The sequence below is a fragment of the Cibotium barometz genome, chromosome 30, assembly GCF_041138505.1.
Source record: "Cibotium barometz isolate CiBa-2024 chromosome 30, ASM4113850v1, whole genome shotgun sequence".
Lineage (NCBI taxonomy): Eukaryota > Viridiplantae > Streptophyta > Polypodiopsida > Cyatheales > Cibotiaceae > Cibotium > Cibotium barometz.
In genome coordinates, this window is record NC_141075.1 from 35,943,254 (window position 1) to 35,962,120 (window position 18,867).

The 18,867-nt window shown below is 39.1% G+C and overlaps 1 pseudogene; it reads right to left on the reverse strand.

Moving 5' to 3' along the window:
• Positions 1-566: 566 nt before the first annotated feature.
• On the reverse strand, positions 567-15,817 carry LOC147621434 (bifunctional pinoresinol-lariciresinol reductase 2-like; annotated as a pseudogene).
• Between the last annotated feature and the right edge of the window lie 3,050 nt (positions 15,818-18,867).

Below are 18,867 nucleotides of genomic sequence, written 5' to 3' on the forward strand. Positions count from 1 at the left end.
TAAGGAATCCCTTCAATTGCATCTTTTTTCTCTTCTTTATCCCAACCCACCAATGTTTAAGACTCTCTTCTCAACAAATTGAAGGGATTTTCTTCTAATTCCATCAAATTAACACACAAATATCCATGTGGAGACTACTCTCCCTGCATCTGAAGTAAGAAATCCCTTCAATTGCATCTTTTTTCTCTTCTTTATCCCAACCCACCAATGTTTAGGCCTCTCTTCTCAACAAATTGAAGGGATTTTCTCCTAATTCCATCAAATCAAATATCCATGTGGAGACTTGATGAATCAATGGTGGGATTTAATTTACATGGTCATTACTATAACAAGTTGTGGCATCTCTTGTTTTTCTTTAAAATGCAAAGTGTACTCCAATTTACACTTTGAAAGACTTGATAAATTCAACCAAACTAGCACACACATAAGCATATAGGAAAACCATAAACATGAGAAGCTTCATGTTAGCAAAGTTCTATTCACTCCAACCATAAAGCTCAAAATAGTGAAAATGCTCATACATCAAAAGCAATAAGAAATTTGCACAAATAATAAACATAAGAAACTCAAAACTGAGAGCTTATCATAGACAAATGGATTTGGGGTATGCACAAATCCAGTAAAAATTTAGAAGTCCTTGAGACCATCAGCCACCTTGTCCACAAATGAACACTTGATGTTTTCCCTACCACGTTCACAAATCACCACTTCATCTACTAGATGAGATCCAAACCACACAATGAAAAATCATCACATAGTTACACGCACCCTTAGGACTTATTTCTAGCCTTATAAGTGGGATGTTTAACTAGCTTTCCATGATTCAATTACTAAACCCATGTAATCACAAAATGCCTATCCAAAGGTCAATCTATCCCCTATCTATCCTAAGAGAGAAAGACCTAGGTTGGGGGGGTACACAATGTATTATGTTTGTCTTTGTGGTTATATATATATATATATATATATATATATAGAGAGAGAGAGAGAGAGAGAGAGGGAGGGAGGATTTGTGTCTTTGCCCTACCATGTAGAGGTAGATACTATGTTCATCAGTATGTTTTTTTAAGTCCAAGAAATCAAGGCAACTAAATTTGTTTAAATGCATACCCACATACCCCTTTTAATGTTAATGCATTTTGCAACTAGTTACAACTTCTCTCCACTAAGTTTCTCTCTATAAGGAAAGTTTAATGTTAATGCATTTTGCAACTAGTTACAACATCTCTCCACTAAGTTTCTCTCTATAAGGAAAGTTATTATGAATATTATTTCACTAAATATTCATAATCTTTGTCGGACTAAACCAAAGGAAGGTTATTATGAGTACTTCATCTAATATTTATTATCTTTTGCATACTCAAACATTAACATAACTAAAGGTTATTACTAAAGTGAAAGAAGCTATCGCTTATCGTAACTCAAGAATATAGGTTTCCCTTGCTGTGTCTATTTCGTGAAGGAAGGAGAGAGAACAAGAACTTATCGTAAATACTAGTTGGGAACCCGTGCTTCGCACGTACCCAAACCTCCTCTTCCCTTTCCCGAACCTCCGAATTCTTGCCATGTGGCAGCTTTGTGAAACCCTTCCTTAAGATAATGTAGAGATGTAGAGATGCATCACAGATTTAGAAAATTCATATAAATCTATATCATGAAGAGAGAATGTATGCTTACCATGCATGTCCTTAAGCCATGTAGACTCAAGAATGTGGGTCTTTTGTAGTGCTGTTCCTGACTGCTCTTCCCAAATGGCCACCACCTCGTTTTGAGAAAGGACGTTTGCTGCTGGGCGAATGTAGACAGTTGTGTTTACTACACGAGGATCCTCTACAGTTTTGATCACATAAGCTGCAGCATCCTCCTCTCTCACCCAGATTACTGCAAAGCCTCAAATTATCTTGAAATTAATTCATAATCTAAGGTGTAAACCTTCGAAAAAAATATGGCAAAAATGTTATACGTAGGATTTGACCTTTTTGATTGCCATCACCATAGATGACCACGCTGTCCGTGGGTGGCAAGAACCGGCCATACTGAGCAAGGCCAGCCAGGAAGTAGCCGGCAAAGCAGTTGGCCGAGACGTAGGTGTAAGGGATCCCTGCCTTCTCCACAGCTCGCCGGACTTGTCTCTTTTCCGCAAACAAATCACCCGCCTGCCGACGGACAGTCCACCAGATGGTTCGGATCCATCCCATACTCCGAAGGCAAAAACCTCTACACCCACCATTAACACGCATGCAATGCTTCTGAATTAACCTTGATGCCCAATTAATTAATCATGCCTGCTGCATTCATCATGTCACTGCTGATTGCAATAAACAAATCCAATCATGATTATCACCGTCTGCTTTCTATCAGTCATCTACCTATTCCTCGTCGCTATCTAGCTCAAGATAAATTAGTCGTCCTAACTCTCATCATTAAATCCTGCATCTTTACAGCTGCTGATGAGCCGCGTGTAAATGAAGTCTCGAGAGAGAACAAGAACCTACGAAAGACTGAAGTCTCTTTTGACACATGTCATCAAAGATCACAATGTCTACTTGCTTCACTGCATCTACCAGGCTGCTATGATCTTCTATGCTGCCCTGCAATTAGGTACTGAAGCACAGAAATTAGTCTCAAAGGAATGGAATAATCATTGAAACATTTACTTTAATTCAAATAAGTAATTTCAAGTATTGCGCTGTTCACAACTTTGATTCGAACTGAGGGACGGTGCAGTTGGGGTTTTTTTTTTTTGCCTTCAAGAAGGTAGCGCCGGATCTCTTGAGGGACATCAAGAGCTGGGCCTTGTGAACATCGAAGGCTATGTCCAGGAGGACGAAGAGAAACGTAGGGTGCCCAGCATCCAAGCTCGCCTGGGCGATGTGCTTGCCAATGTAACTAGTAGCACAAAATATCAGCACACGACCGGGCTATGACATTGCTTGTACGAGAGAGTGCGTAGGGAGGGCACGTTGTCTCTAATTATGCAGCCACACATGCGCGCTCGCACACTCTCTCGTGCTCTCTCTCTCTCTCTCTCTCTCTCACACACACACACACACACACACACACACACACACACACAGATGCACACACTCTCAAGTGGGAGAGCGTCCGACAAAGCGCAGTGCGCCTACACTCCCTAACACTGTGCCTTTCCTTTTGGTGAAATAGATACCCCAACAACACTCACCTTACCTGCGCACCGCCTTGAGCGTGGAATCAAAGTTTGAAGCTGCTACAATGCGCGTGAAACGGGTGAAGAAAATGAACACATTTTAGTTTTTTAAAAAACTCACGATGCATAAACGACCCAAAAAAAAAGGTGGCTTATGCATCGCAAGTTCGATGCATAAACCACTCATTTTCAATTTGCAAGGGTCGCTACAATGGTGGCATAAACAACTGCAATTTAAAGGTCGCAGAAGCATCCACGAAAGCGACCCCCGCTATTTTCTTCATATTTATATGAGGGTCGCTATGTATAGACTATTCTTGTAGTGTCTTCTCTAGATATGGTAGAGGCAGAGGTAGAGGTTATGGTCAAGGCCAAGGTAGAGGTCATGGTTAAGACTTTGTACTCTAACTCAAGTAGAGGTCATGGTTAAGACTTTGTACTCTAATTAAGGTAGAGGTCACGGTCAAGGCCAAGGTGAGGAATGTTCACAAACCAAGGTCACATCAGAAGAGACCTTCTACTCTAATTCAGGTAGAGGCAGAGGTAGAGGTCATGGTCGAGGCCAAGGTGATGGCCGACAAGGAAACTAGAATTCTGGAAAACAATAGTCTAGTGATTCACCAACAGTACAACAATCATACACATGTGGAAGAGGGCAGTCTAGAGGCAGCTGGAGCCAAAGAGACTGAGGTGGTTTGCAAAGAAATCATAGTGCCAATATCATAAAGTGATATTATTGTGGTAAACCAAGGCACATGGCAAAGGACCTATAAAAAGAAAAATGATATTAAAAGATGAAAGTTGCAATGTAACTTTGCATCATCTAGTAATCAGGGTGGTGGTGATGACAAAAGTAGCAGTTTTTTGTGATGTAGCACATGCTTAGTTCCACAACATCATATGTTTCAAGATCGCAAGATATATGGTATGTGGATTTTGGTGCCTCTAACCACATGACCAGTCATGGTGATTGGTTTAGAGACATGCATAAAATGAAAAAACCAGGTTATGTAGAAATAAGTAATGATATTGCGCATCCCATTATGCATGTTTGTAAAGTGCCATTGTCTATGTAGGATGGAAAAATGTACTTGGAAAATATACTTCATGTTCCAAATATTACAAAGAACCTAGTTTTTGTTGGATAGATAGTTGAGCAGGGTCTGTAAGTCAAGTTTAATCCTCAAGGATGTTTTGTGAAAGACTTTACAAATTAGCGTCACCAAAGGGTAACAGAAATGGTAGGATGTTTACTTTGGATGTGAACATGTCTAAGGTAAAGGTAGCCATGTTTAACATGTCACAAGATCATTATTCATGTTGTGGATATACAATGGTTGAAGTCTATGCAGGCCCAAAATATTGTTGTAGGTTTGCTAAATTTTAAGGTTGATGGTATGCATAAAGTATGTAACACATGCCAGCTTGGTAAGCAGACCAAACATGCTTTTCCACATGAAATGCAAAAAATTAGGGTGCAAATTATGTATTGGCTTTCAATCAATGTCAGAGACACAATGAAACTCTACCTAAAATAAGAGTTGCATACTATTGAAAAGAAAAGCATATTTATCAATGAGTATTCTTTAAATATTAAGGATATTGTTTAATCCCTCAGGTCTATTAAATCGGTGGAAGATGATGATTTGATGAGTGTCTATTTGAATTGGCATGGTAAAGAGTACAAGCCATTTAAGACTTCCATTGTAGTCAAAGAGAATTTTTTCAACTTTCGAGACTTGATGTCTATGTTGATTATAGAAGAAAATTATCTAGGTGAGGAATCTTCTTCACCAAGCAAGAACACATCAAAACAAGCCTTCTACTCTAATTCAAGTAGAGACAGAGGTAGAGGCCATGGTCAAGGCCAAGATGAGGAATCTTCTTCATAAAGAAAGAACACATTAGAACATGCTTTCTACTCCAATTCAGGGAAAGCCAGAGGTAGAGGTCATGCGCGAGGTCAAGGTGGAGGCAAAGGAAACTAGAATTCTCAATAATAATAGTCCAGTGATTCACAGTACATCAACACAATCATACACAGGTGGAAGAGGTTAGTCTAGAGGCAGGGGGAGCCAAAGAGGCTAAGGTGGTTGGTAAAGAAATTAGAATGCAAATAGAATAGAGTGCTATTATTATGGCAAACCAAGGCACATGGCAAAGGACTGCTATAAAAAGAAGAATAAGATTAAAAGTGAAAAGTTGTAGAAGCAAGGCAACTATGCATCATTTAGTAAACAGGGAGGTGATGACAAAAGTGAGTAACTGTTTGTGATGCAGCACATTCTCAGTTCCATAACAAGAGATGTATTAGGATCTCAAGATACACGGTATCTGGACTTTGGTGCCTCTAACCACATGACCATTCATGGTGACTGCTCTAGAGACATGCATAAAATGAAAAAACTACGTTATGTAGAAACAAGTGTGATGATCCCATTATGCATGTTGGTAAAGTGCCATTGTCTATGCACAATGGAAAAATGAAGTACTTGGCACATGTACTTCATGTTACAAATATTACAAAAAACTTGGTTTTTGTTGGATAGATGGTTGAGTAGGGTCTGCAAGTCAGGTTTAATCCTCAAGGATATTTTGTGAAAGACTTCAAAAATTAGTGTCACTTGGTTACAAAGGGTAACAGAAATGGTAGGATGTTTACTTTAGATGTAAACATGCTTGGGGTAAAGGCAGCCATGTTTAGCATATAGCACATGCGCATTGGTCATGTGAATATACAATGGTTGAAATCTATGCATGCCTAAAATATTATTGTAGGTCTGCCAATTTCTAAGGTTGATGGTATGCATAAAGTATGTGAAGCATGCCAGCTTGGTAAGCAAACTAAACACGCTTTCCCACATAAAAAGTACGTCAATACAAGGCCATTAAATGTTAAACAATCAGATATATTTGGAACAACCAAGGCTAAAATAATTACAGTTTGCAGGTATTTTGTTACATTCATTGATGACCAAACTAGGAAAATGTGGGTTTACTTTATAAAGGAGAAAAGTGAGGTGTTTGCTCACTTTCAAAGATTTAAAGTCTTGGTCGAGAAGGAAAAACGTAGGTAATTTAAATGCCTAAGATAAGATGATGGTGGATAGTGTTTCTCCAATGAGTTCAATGATTTCTTGAGAAAGCAGGGAATCAAGAGATAGTTTACATGCAGGTACACTCTGCACAACAAAATGGTGTTACAGAAAGACAAAATAGGAACGTTGCAGAAGTGGCATGTGCCTTGACGTGGCTAAAAAGAATATGCTATATTATTTTTTGGCAAATACAGTAGCAACTATTGTGTACATTATGAACAAGACACCCACTGCAATTATTCATGGTATGACGCCTGAATAGAAGTTTACAAGCATAAGATTGGATGTGTCTCACTTGAAAGTTTTTGGGTGTATTGCATATGTGCATGTTCTTGATGAGATGAAGTAAGAAAAACATTGGTCCAAAGGCCCAAAAATGCATCTTTATTGGTTATGCTATGTAGTAGAAAGGTTTTAGATATTATAACACTACCATTCACTATAAGGGATTAGGCTCATACCCGTGCTCCTAGCTGTTAAAAATGACTTATGGAAAAAAAGTAACGGTCCGTATATTAGCGCGTGTATCACCGTGGCCAGAGACATGCGTGTAAAAGCGCGTGTATAGAAGCATTTAACTGCGCTGATACGCGGGCGTATACACGCGTTTTGTCAGCTTAGCTGCACTTAGACGCGCTAATACGAGGGTGTATACACGCGTTTTGTCAGTTTAGCTGCGCTTATACATGCGCATTTCACAGTGTATCCGCGTATATACACACGTATTTCGCAGAGTATCCGCGTATATACACGCATATTTCCCAGATATCCGCGTATATACACGCGACTTTTTGCAGAGTTGACGCATCTATACACGCGAACAGAGAGCAAAAAAATAATCCAGAGAGTGCTATTTGGTACCTGATTGCTGTTCCAGCATTCCAGCACCCAATAACACTCTCTGGATTTGTTTTTTTGGGTGCATTGCACCATCCCCACGAGGAAGATTTAAGACAAGAACGACATGAATGCATACATTGTCAATACACGATTCAAGACAGACATGAATGCAATACTATCAATTCACGATTCAATATTACTATCAAAATTTTATGTGTACACATATATACAAGGGAGTCCATATGTCGAAGTAGGAAAAATGGAATTTAAAATCTATCGGATAAAACCATATCATGTAACATATCTATGGAAAGCTCTTGATGCGTAGATTACGGATCTGTAATCTCCGCTCAAATCAGAGCTTGTATGTAGAAGTTATGGAGGTCCGAAAATTGTAAAATTGTCCCCCCCTTTTTGGGGGCAAAAGTGCACCCTTTGACCACTCTTACACCTCTTTTAATCACCAATGGTTTTTGCTTACATGGCGGGCTCCTATTTGTCAAAAAGTTAAACGTTTCCATAACCTCATGGGGCAAATTAAAGGGCCCAAAAAGACTCCATTGAGTTCCTAATGATGTGCATAGAGTTTTGCAATTGCTATGTAGACATAAACTCTATGAGAAGAAGAGAAAATGTACCTTCTTTACTCATCAGATTGAGTATCTTGGATTTATTGTCTCTCCCAAGATGGTATCTCAGTAGATCTTGGCAAGGTCCAGGATATACTGGAATGGCCACCCCCTAAATCAGTCCACGAAGTTCGTGGATTTTTGGGAATCACAGGATTTTCATCAAAGATTATGCCCTAGTAGCTACACTCTTGATGGATCTTCTTAAGAAGGATTAAAAAATAGTGTGGTTGCCAACCCATCAAGTTAGCTTTGATCAGATTAAAAAATAGTGTGGTTGCCAACCCATCAAGTTAGCTTTGATCAGATCAAAGCCATCATTACCTTAGTGCTAGTCTTGACACTTCCTAATTTCACCAAGAAATTTGATGTGGTTTACTGATGCTGCCAATAGTCTAGCACTTGGTGGTTTCTTAGGACAAGAAGGAAGACGAGTGGCTTATACTTCTCGCAAGCTGAAGCAACATGAAGAAAATTATGCCACCCATGATTTGGAGCTCTTAGCAATTATTTATTGCCTCAAATTATGGAGACATTATCTCTCAGGGAGAAAATTCCAGCTTGTGACAGACCACAAGAGTCTGAAGTGGATCTTCACCCAGCCTAACCTCAATATGAGGCAGAGAAGATGGATTGAAATCCTACAAGAGCTTGACTTCGACATCAAATTCCACCTTGGGAAGGATAATGTGGTAGCGAACGCACTCAACGCAAATCTTTCTTGAGTGCAGCTTGATGAAATTCATGGATCAAGCTCCCTAATATCAATCAACTATCTAATTAGTTCTTAATCCTAATCTAATCCTACACTAATGACAACACTAATCTAAGGTGGATAAAAATGAACAATACTCATGGTGATGCATGTGTGCTAATTAAGTTTAGACTCAAGTTTAGTTAGGTTACAAGATGGAAACTTTTACTCATAAAAAGACTTGAGATGTTATGCTTGTATTCCATTGCTTCAAATGTCCTCCTTTTATGTGAGGAAAGAACAACAAAGCTATGATAGCTCATGTGGGATATCTTGGCTAGGTGACTTGGCACTCTAGCATCAATCATTTCAACACCCCCCCTTGATGCTAGATTGGGTACAATTTTTTGGGCTTTCACTCTTCCTCTCTCTCCTCTTGTGCTAGGCTACTTTGGCTATGAATTTCAACTTGAGTGCACCATATGGCCTCAGAGGTTGAGTACATCACACTTTTTGTAGAGACAAGAGGGGTGAAAAGTACAATGGTTCTTTCTCTAGAAGAGCACATCTTCAACTATGTTGGAAAGCTTTGGCCTCAATGTAGTTTGCCTGTTTCTTTTTTTCATAGCAATCTTCTTCTATGTGACAAATGTTTCCACAATAGTCACAAACAAGATTTGGTTTATCTTTATTGTGACATTCATTCTTGGTATGACCAAGTTTTCCAGAGTGATAGCATCTTGGAAGTTGATATGTTGATTGATTTGTCATTTGAAATCTTCCATCCTTTGTATAAAATGCTTGCTCACTTGAATGTGATTTGAATGACTCTTTATCTTTAAACTTGGATTCTTGTTCAAGTAGAGATGATTCTACATCTTGAAGTTTAGTGTTGGGCACATTTTTTAGTGTAGCAACAATTGATTGATAAGGTTCTTTGTCAACACTTTTTAGCAATACAGCAATAGATTCATCTTCCTCAATGAATTTCTTTAATGCACTAAGTTGTTGTTTAATACCTTTGAGTTTACTGATGTGTTGTGCCATGGTCTCTGTCTCCTTCTTGTCGAGCTTGTAGAACTAACTGCATGAGAAGGTTGATCTTTGAGCTCTTTGAGTCGGTACCAAAAATCTTGTTAAGTTCCTACCATGCCAACTCGGCATCCGTGATGCCAACAATGTGACTAAACACATCATCACCAAGATTTTGGGTGATGAGTCCCAATGCTTTGTTATTTTGAAGTGGCTCAACCTCCACTTCTTCATCCTCAATAAGGTGCCAAAGCCCCTTATGCATAAGCAAGTACATGGTCTTGCTTTACCATGTGAAAAAACCATCACCATTAAATCTTGAGATGACTTCTACATGCTCCATGATTGGAAGGGGGTCTTACCTTGAGCCTTGATTTTAGTGCTCAGATAGTGTCTAACCCTTTCACAAGTGATTGCAAATTATATGCTAGAGATAAAGTCAATACGGTGAAAAAATTACTTAAGTTGAGCAACACAAGTGGTTAAGATGGATTTTGATACAACAGAGAGTTTTTCACAATGGAATATCACTCCGATTTTCCAATTTTGAATTTTGGTTGGCCCAGTTTATGCTAATATTACACTAATGATAGTGATTAGTGCTTAATCATAATGATTAAGAGAGCTAAAATTTGGAGCCTTAAATTGTGCACGACGGAGAAAGCATTGAAGAGGCTTTTTGCTTTAGCTCTTTTCTCTTGATGAGAAGATAAGAACCACAAAGGAAATCCAGCTCAAAAACTCGAAAATCGTCCGCACTTTATAGATTTAAGGCGACTGGTTTTTTGATCGTAGCAGCCAATTTACTTAACCATTTGGCATAATATTTAATTTGTACATGCCTTAGAGTATGTGAAAGACACACCTAGTAGGGCTTGGCCTATTTTGAAGCGTATGTGGAGAATGATCAAAAAGACCAGTTTGAGGAAATGCGCTGATTTCGGCCGTATTAGAGTGAAATCAATGAAACCCTCTTGGCTGTGGTTTAGCCTAGGGTTGATCAACACTCTTCTAAGAGGACTTGGCCAATGCTTGAGAGATTGAGGAGGAAAATCTTGAGCAAACTTTGGCTATGAATTTCAACTTGAGTGCATCATATAGCCTCAGAGGCTGATTACATCACACTTTTTGTAGAGACAAGAGGGGTGAAAAGTACAATGGTTCTTTCTCTAGAAGAGCACGTCTTCAGCTGTGGGACAGCTTTGGCCTCAATGTAGTTTGCCTGTTTCTTTTTTTCATTACAATCTTCTTCTATGTGACAAAATTTTCCACAATAGTTACAAACAAGATTTGGTTTATCTTTATTACGATATTCATTCTTGGTGTGACCAAGTTTTCCATAGTGATAGCATCTTGGAAGTTGAGATATTGATTGATTTGTCCTTTTAAATCTCCCATCCTTTGTATACAATGCTTGCTCACTTGAATGTGATTTGAATGGCGCTTTATCTTTAAACTTGGATTCTTGTTCAAGTAGAGATGATTCTACATCTTGAAGTTTAGTGTTGGGCACATTTTTTAGTGTAGTAACAATTGATTGATAAGGTTCTTTGTCAACACTTTTTAGCAATACAGCAATAGATTCATCTTCCTCAATGAATTTCTTTGATGCACTAAGTTGTTTTTTGATACCTTTGAATTTACTGATGTGTTGTGCCATGGTCTCTGTCTCCTTCTTGTCGAGCTTGTAGAACTAACTGCATGAGAAGGTTAATCTTTGAGCTCTTTGAGTCGATGCCAAAAATCTTGTTAAGTTCCTACCATGCCAACTTGGCATCCTTGATGCCAACAATGTGACTAATCACACCATCACCAAGATTTTGGGTGATGGGTCCCAATGCTTTATTATTGTGAAGTGGCTCAACCTCCACTTCTTCATCCTCAATAAGGTGCCAAAGCCCCTTATGCATAAGCAAGTACATGGTCTTGCTTTACCATGTGAAAAAACCATCACCATTAAATCTTGAGATGACTTCTACATGCTCCATGATTGGAAGGGGGTCTTACCTTGAGCCGTGATTTTAGTGCTCAGACAGTGTCTAACCCTTTTACAAGATTATATGCTAGAGATAAACTCAATGCGGTGAAAAAATTACATAAGTTGAGCAATGCAAGTGGTTAAGATGGATTTTGATACAACAGAGAGTTTTTCACAATGGAATATCACTCCGATTTTCCAATTTTGAATTTATGTTGGCCCAGTTTCTGCTAATATTACACTAATGATAGTGATTAGTGCTTAATCACAATGATTAAGAGAGTTAAAATTTGGAGCCTTAAATTGAGCGCGACGGAGAAAGCATTGAAGAGAATTTTTGCTTTAGCTCTTTTCCCTTGATGAGAAGATAAGAACCACAAAGAAAATCCAGCTCAAAAACTCGAAAATCCTCCGCACTTTGTAGAGTTAAGGCGACTGGTTTTTTGATCGTAGCAGCCAATTTACTTAACCATTTGGCATAATATTTAATTTGTACATGCCTTAGGGTATGTGAAAGACACACCTAGTAGGGCTTGGCCTAGTTTGAAGCGTACGTGGAGAATGATCAAAAAGACCAGTTTGAGAAAATGCGCAGATTTTGACCGTATTAAAGTGAAATCAATGAAACCCTCCCGGCTGTGGTTTAGCCTAGGGTTGATCAACACTCTCCTAAGAGGACTTGGCCAATGATTGAGAGATTGAGGAGAATAATCTTGAGCAAGTTTGGACCACAAGTAGAAGAGAAGGATAAGCATGAGCTTAGTGAATAATTAGGTGATTAATGAAGTAATTAGACTAGTGTGAGCTAAGGCTAAGCTAATGGAGAGCTTAAACCTAGCTCTGATACCATGATGAAATTCATGGATCAAGCTCCCTAATGATAATCAACTATCTAGTTAGATCTTAATCCTAATCTAATCTTACACTAATGACAACACTAATCTAAGGTGGATAAAAATGAACAATACTCATGGTGATGAGTGTGTGCTAATTAAGTTTAGACTCAGGTTTAGTTAGGTTACAAGATGGAAACTTGTACTCATAAAAAGACTTGAGATATTGTGCTTGTATTCCATTGCTTAAAATGTCCTCCTTTTATATGAGGAAAGTACAACAACGCTATGATAGCTCATGTGGGATAACTTGGCTAGGTGACTTGGCACTCTAGCATCACTCATTTCAACACCCCCTTTGATGCTAGATTGGGTACAATTTTTAGGCTTTCACTCTTCCTCTCTCTTCTCTTGTGCTAGGCTACTTTGGCCTTTATGCTACTTTGGCATTATAGCTACTTTGGCTATGAATTTCAACTTGAGTGCATCATATAGCCTCAGAGGCTGATTATATCACACTTTTTGTAGAGACAAGAGGGGTGAAAAGTACAATGGTTCTTTCTCTAGAAGAGCATGTCTTCAGCTGTGCGACAGCTTTGGCCTCAATGTAGTTTGCATGTTTCTTTTTTTCATTAGCAATCTTCTTCTATGTGACAAAATTTTCCACAATAGTTACAAACAAGATTTGGTTTATCTTTATTGCGATATTCATTCTTGGTGTGACCGAGTTTTCCAAAGTGATAGCATCTTGGAAGTTGAGATGTTGATTGATTTGTCCTTTGAAATCTCGCATCCTTTGAATACAAATGCTTGCTCACTTGAATGTGATTTGAATGACTCTTTATCTTTGAATTTGGATTCTTGTTCAAGTAGAGATGATTCTACATCTTGAAGTTTAGTGTTGGGCACATTTTTTAGTGTAGTAACAATTGATTGATAAGGTTCTTTGTCTACACTTTTTAGCAATACAGCAATAGATTCATCTTCCTCAATGAATTTCTTTAATGCACTAAGCTGTTGTTTGATACCTTTGAATTTACTGATGTGTTGTGCCATGGTCTTTGTCTCCTTCTTGTCGAGCTTGTAGAACTAACTGCATGAGAAGGTTGATCTTTGAGCTCTTTGAGTCGATGCCAAAAATCTTGTTAAGTTTCTACCATGCCAACTTGGCATCCTTGATGCCAACAATGTGACTAATCACATCATCACCAAGATTTTGGGTGATGGGTCCCAATGCTTTGTTATTTTGAAGTGGCTCAACCTCCACTTCTTCATCCTTAATAAGGTGCCAAAGTCCCTTATGCATAAGCAAGTACATGGTCTTGCTTTACCATGTGAAAAAACCATCACCATTAAATCTTGAGATGACTTCTACATGCTCCATGATTTGAAGGGGGTCTTAGCTTGAGCCTTGATTTTAGTGCTCAAGCAGTGTCTAACCCTTTTTACAAGTGATTGCAAATTATATGCTAGAGATAAACTCAATGCGGTGAAAAAATCACTTAAGTTGAGCAATGCAAGTGGTTAAGATGGGTTTTGATACAACAGAGAGTTTTTCACAATGGAATATCACTCTGATTTTCTAATTTTGCATTTTGGTTGGCCCAATTTCTACTAATATTACACTAATGATAGTCCTTAGTGCTTAATCATAATGATGAAGAGGGCTAAAATTTGGAGCCTTCAATTGAGCACGAGGGAGAAAGCATTGAAGAGGATTTTTGCTTTAGCTCTTTGCCCTTAATGAGAAGATGTACTTGAAGAAATGTCTCTCATGTCAAAGGATCAAAGGTGGAAGAGTCAAGATGCTTGGGAAGCTTCAACCCTTGGATATCCCCCATATGAAGCCAAATGAAGTGGGAATTAATTAGTATGGATTTTGTCACAAGTCTCCCCATTGTACAAGGAGGATATGATTCCATTTTAGTGGTGGTGGACTTGCTTACCAAAGTATCTCATATGACTTGCTTACCAAAGTATCTCATCTTATACCAGCAAAGAAAATCTTTAAAGCTTCTGATGTTTCCCGGTTATTTGTCAAGGAGGTCTTCAAGCTTCATGGTCTCCCAAAGAGGATAGTCAGTGGATTCTGATTTCACTTCAAAGTTCTGGCAGTCCTTATTTCAGGCATTGGGAACTCAACTTTACTTTAGTACAGCTTATCATCCAAAGACAGATGGCTAGACTGAGAGAGTCAACCAAGTAATTAAAGACATTCTCAGAGCATATTGTGGACGTGAACCAAGAAGATGGATTCAATACCTTCCTCTGCTAGAATTCGCTTATAATACATCTTATCATCAGAGAATAGGAATGTCACCATTCAAAGAATTCTATGGTGGGCAAGAATGTTTACTCCTCTAAATTTCTGTGATCCAACCATAGGAGTTGAGGCATCAAGAAAAATGCACGAAGATATGGAGGAACAGACCAAGGCAATCCAAAAAGATATTAAAGCTGCACTCAAGATCGGCAAAAGCATTATGCTAACACAAGGAGGTCTGGAAAGGATCTTCAAGGAAGGAGATAAAGTTCTTCTGTAAGTGCAACCCAAGCATAGTTCTCTGTCATTTGGGAAATATAAGAAACTCAGCCCAAGATATTGTGGGCCCTATACAATTATCAAGTGTTTGGGTAGAAGTGCCTATAAGCTCCAGCTCCCAACCCATATTAAAGTCCACAATGTATTTTATGTAAGTTTGTTAAATCCTTATGTACCCAGTCTCGATCACATTCTTGATGATGAGCAATTTGTAATCCCAACTTAAGGAGTGGAGCCTAGTAGGATCATAGATTCTAGAGAAAGGCAACTCCGTAAGAACTCTTGCAGAACATCTAGTGCGGTGGAAAGATTAACCTGAAGAGGATGCAACTTGGGAAGATGCAGTTACAGCCTTAAAGAATTACCCTGAATTTATGACAGGATGAGGACATCTCGATTTCTTTAAGGGGAGAAGGATGTAACATGCCCATCTTCAATAATAATATATGCTCATTTAATAGATGAATTTATGGTCTTTTGTGGTGTGAAAATCAACAATTTTGATGAACGAGTTGTTTCCACTTAGAATCTTAAAATTTTGAGTGCAAATTTAGAATTTACGTGCGATTTTACCCTAATATAGGATTTCACAGTATCCAAAACGGACACTGGATCGAGCCTATACGTAAATTTTTAGTTATTTTTATTTAAAATACGGTAAACTTAAACCTTAATAAATGCATGACTAGGTGTCCGATTAATGGACGGTCTGCACTCCTACGATCAGGAAGACACCCCAGACATTTTTGCGAAAAATAAAATTTCGCACCACCGGGCGCTCTGGCATGCATCCTCGCCCAAAAAAATGTCATACACCATGCAACGACCAAAGTCCGTCCGCCCTAGCATACGGTCCACACAGACTGCCACATGGACGCCCATGTTGCCACTGAACCAGAAGGTACATGTGTACCTCAACTTTTGCCTGCATATGGGCACCATTCGTTTCCCCGGGGGCCATGCAAACCACAAGCCAGTGTACTTAAAATTACCGTACACCATCCTTTCCACCCACGCTTTTCTCTCCCTTTCCCTGCACCCGTACTTGTACCTGTACCTATATAAACCCCCTAGTACCTGCACAGCCAATACCTCGACACTATGTGCTTCCCTTACCCGTACCCACCGACACTCTACTACTGTGCTGACAATCCATCCATGCTCGGCACATTATGTGGGACTATACTTGACAACCCTTTGCACCCCTCTTCCAACAAGCCCTTTTTGCCCATCTCCGAGTAAGCCCTTTTGCAGAATTTTTTGGCCCCATCTCACCCTTGTGGGGTAGAGTGTGCTTAGCTACTCCCCCTGTGTGAATAGACTTAAGGGAGGACTCCCCCTTCTCTCCCTCTACGTGCAACCTTCTTCCTTGAAAATCCAGTTTAAGGACACCTTCACCCCCATTAGCGGTGACTTTAGCAAGGGCTTTTGTCTCTTAGAGGCGGTTCACCAATGTAGAACGTTTTTGCTCATAAAATGAGCAAACGAGCTTCGATTTGTGATCCGACTGAAGCCTTGGAATTGCAACAATTTGGGCAACAAGAAGGTGGGAAGAATGGCTCCTTCACGAAAGCGCTAATATATTTTCCCTCGAGAGACGTGCACATTAACGGGCCTAGAGAGGTTGCTCCAGATGCGGTCCCAACTCTCCCCTTGGGAGCCCTACAAGGAATTATTGGCCAAGTTAGCTTAGCCATCGTTTAAAAGGAGGTTTTTGATTAATATTTAATGTTAACTTTAAGAAATTAAGAAAGAAGATGTCACTTTCCTTTATACCAAAATTCTATGAAATCGTTGTTTTCTCAAGAAAGTGATGTTATCTATCATACTCTATGGTTTAATCTAGAAATTATTATTTTGATTAAGTTAAGAAGTACATGTACATCTTTCCCGCCTCGACACTAACCCTGTTTCTCCGTGCTTGTGTTGTGCGGCGACGTTAGCAAGGCTTGGAGTTGTCGACCCAAGGTATCCCTCATACCGTTGGGAGAATGAGGTTTGCCGATTGAGACAAGTATTGCGATGCTGCCTAGTTCAGCAGGCCTAGGCTAGTGCGGTGAATAAGCCCTCCCTAGCGTGTAGACATCCCTCTGAGGGGCAGGAGGATCAAGCGATGATGGAGCCTGAGAAGGCGACATGCCGACTTAAGTCCTCGCTAGCTACTGAGGATGAGGTGTATGGTCCCACAAGGATTGCCTAGTCTATGGAGGCTGGAAGGTCGAGTTCTCGATCATCGACATAATAAAGTAGAGCCTGGATTTGGCTATGAATATTTTTGAACATTGTATCTATTTTTTTAAATCCTTTGTTTGTAAGCATTGTTGTATCATTGATAAAGACTATTTAAATAAACAACGTGTAAGGCCATTAAATAAGGAACTTGTTTATTTATGTCAAACACTATGGTAGGATTAATTAGAAAACAAATTGATGCATGAGTTGGGTGGAAAGTGGGAGGATGGAATGCCTTGACTGTAACATCCTATGGACGGGTGGACCCGATTAGTCGGGTAGCTTTCCAACAAATTAATTGAAGGTTTTATGTTAGATAAATAGGCCCCTTTCGCAACCCTACTCTAGAGGACTAGGCCAGCCGGCTGTCTGTTGCATAGATGAGGAAAAAAGCACTATTTCTAGAAATCGAGAATAGAGGTTGCCCGAGTTCAGATCGATCACTCTATGAGTCGTTTGATTTTAGGAATCCTTTAGAAAGACCACACTCCCCCTGTAGGATACAACTAGGTCTTACCTACTAACCATATCCTTCTATCTTACGTGGTCAAGGTGTCGACGAGTAGGAAATCATTCCAAGTTAGACTTAGTAGACTATCTTGAGGTTTCCCCTATTTAGAAAGGGGGGACCTTACAACTACCAAGGTTAAGGCAGGGGTTTCTAAGGAGATGAGGGGTTAGAAATCGCTAAATTCCTATTCTGCTACTTGTTATGGAAGCACATGAGGCAACCTCACTTTCACTATCTTCATATACAGGGTTAGCAGTGAGACTGGCACCACTACTTATCCTAATTGCAAGTGCATACGGTCACTCTCCTCACAAAGATATCTCTCATAATCAAGAGGGTCTACCTACGCTCAATCTCCAATTTTTATAAAGAAGATTCAAGGGGACAGAAGTGTAACTTACACAATGTTTGAGTGTTCTCGCCTATGTTCCCTTCCAAATGTCTCTTTGTGTGTCACTTTTTTTTGTTTGTTTCTTGAATAATGTTTTTGGTATCTTATGTGATTACTTGCGTGAAATGTGGCTAATTTAAATGCTTGTGTAAGTGTATTTCTTTGGAGTAGGAGATCGTGCCACACAGTTATCAATTACAACATAGCACACAACATCAAATTATCACTTTGCCAAATTGAGCATTACAATTTTCATAATTCACCTTATATATGTTCACAACCCAAAGTGAAAACTTGAGAGCAGCACACAAAGTGGAAACGTGATAATCATTTTGAGCATTACATTTTTCACAATTCAGCTTATATATGTTCACAACACAAAGTGAAAACTTGAGAGCATCATAAAGTGGAAACTTGATAAAAATTTTGAAGATAAATAAATGATAACCAACTTAGCATACACTTTACTCCTCCAAGGAACTGTGATTGTGTAAGAAGGTGAGTGTGTGTGAATGCATGTAGATGTAAGTGCATGTAGATGTAAGATATGACAAAACAAGTGTATATACAAGGGTGAAGTGTGAAGTGGTCTATTTTTGGTTCTAAAAAAACTGAGCGAGCTCAAATAAATTACAATTTAGATCCTTGTGACTAAATCAAGGTGTTAATGAATTCAATTGTGGATGTGTGAAACTCAAGTGGCTACTATAAAGGTGGGTGTAATGTGAAGCTCCTGTCAATATATTGTTGTTGGGGATGACCTCTACCTTGATCAACCTACTGAGTGTCTTTGGTTATGCACGCAGCAATACACCAGTTTGATATAGAACATGTGTAGGATGATGCAGTTACAAGAGATTGTGCAACAAAATAATTATATAAGATTGGTAATTTTGTGTGCATGATTTGGATTGCCAT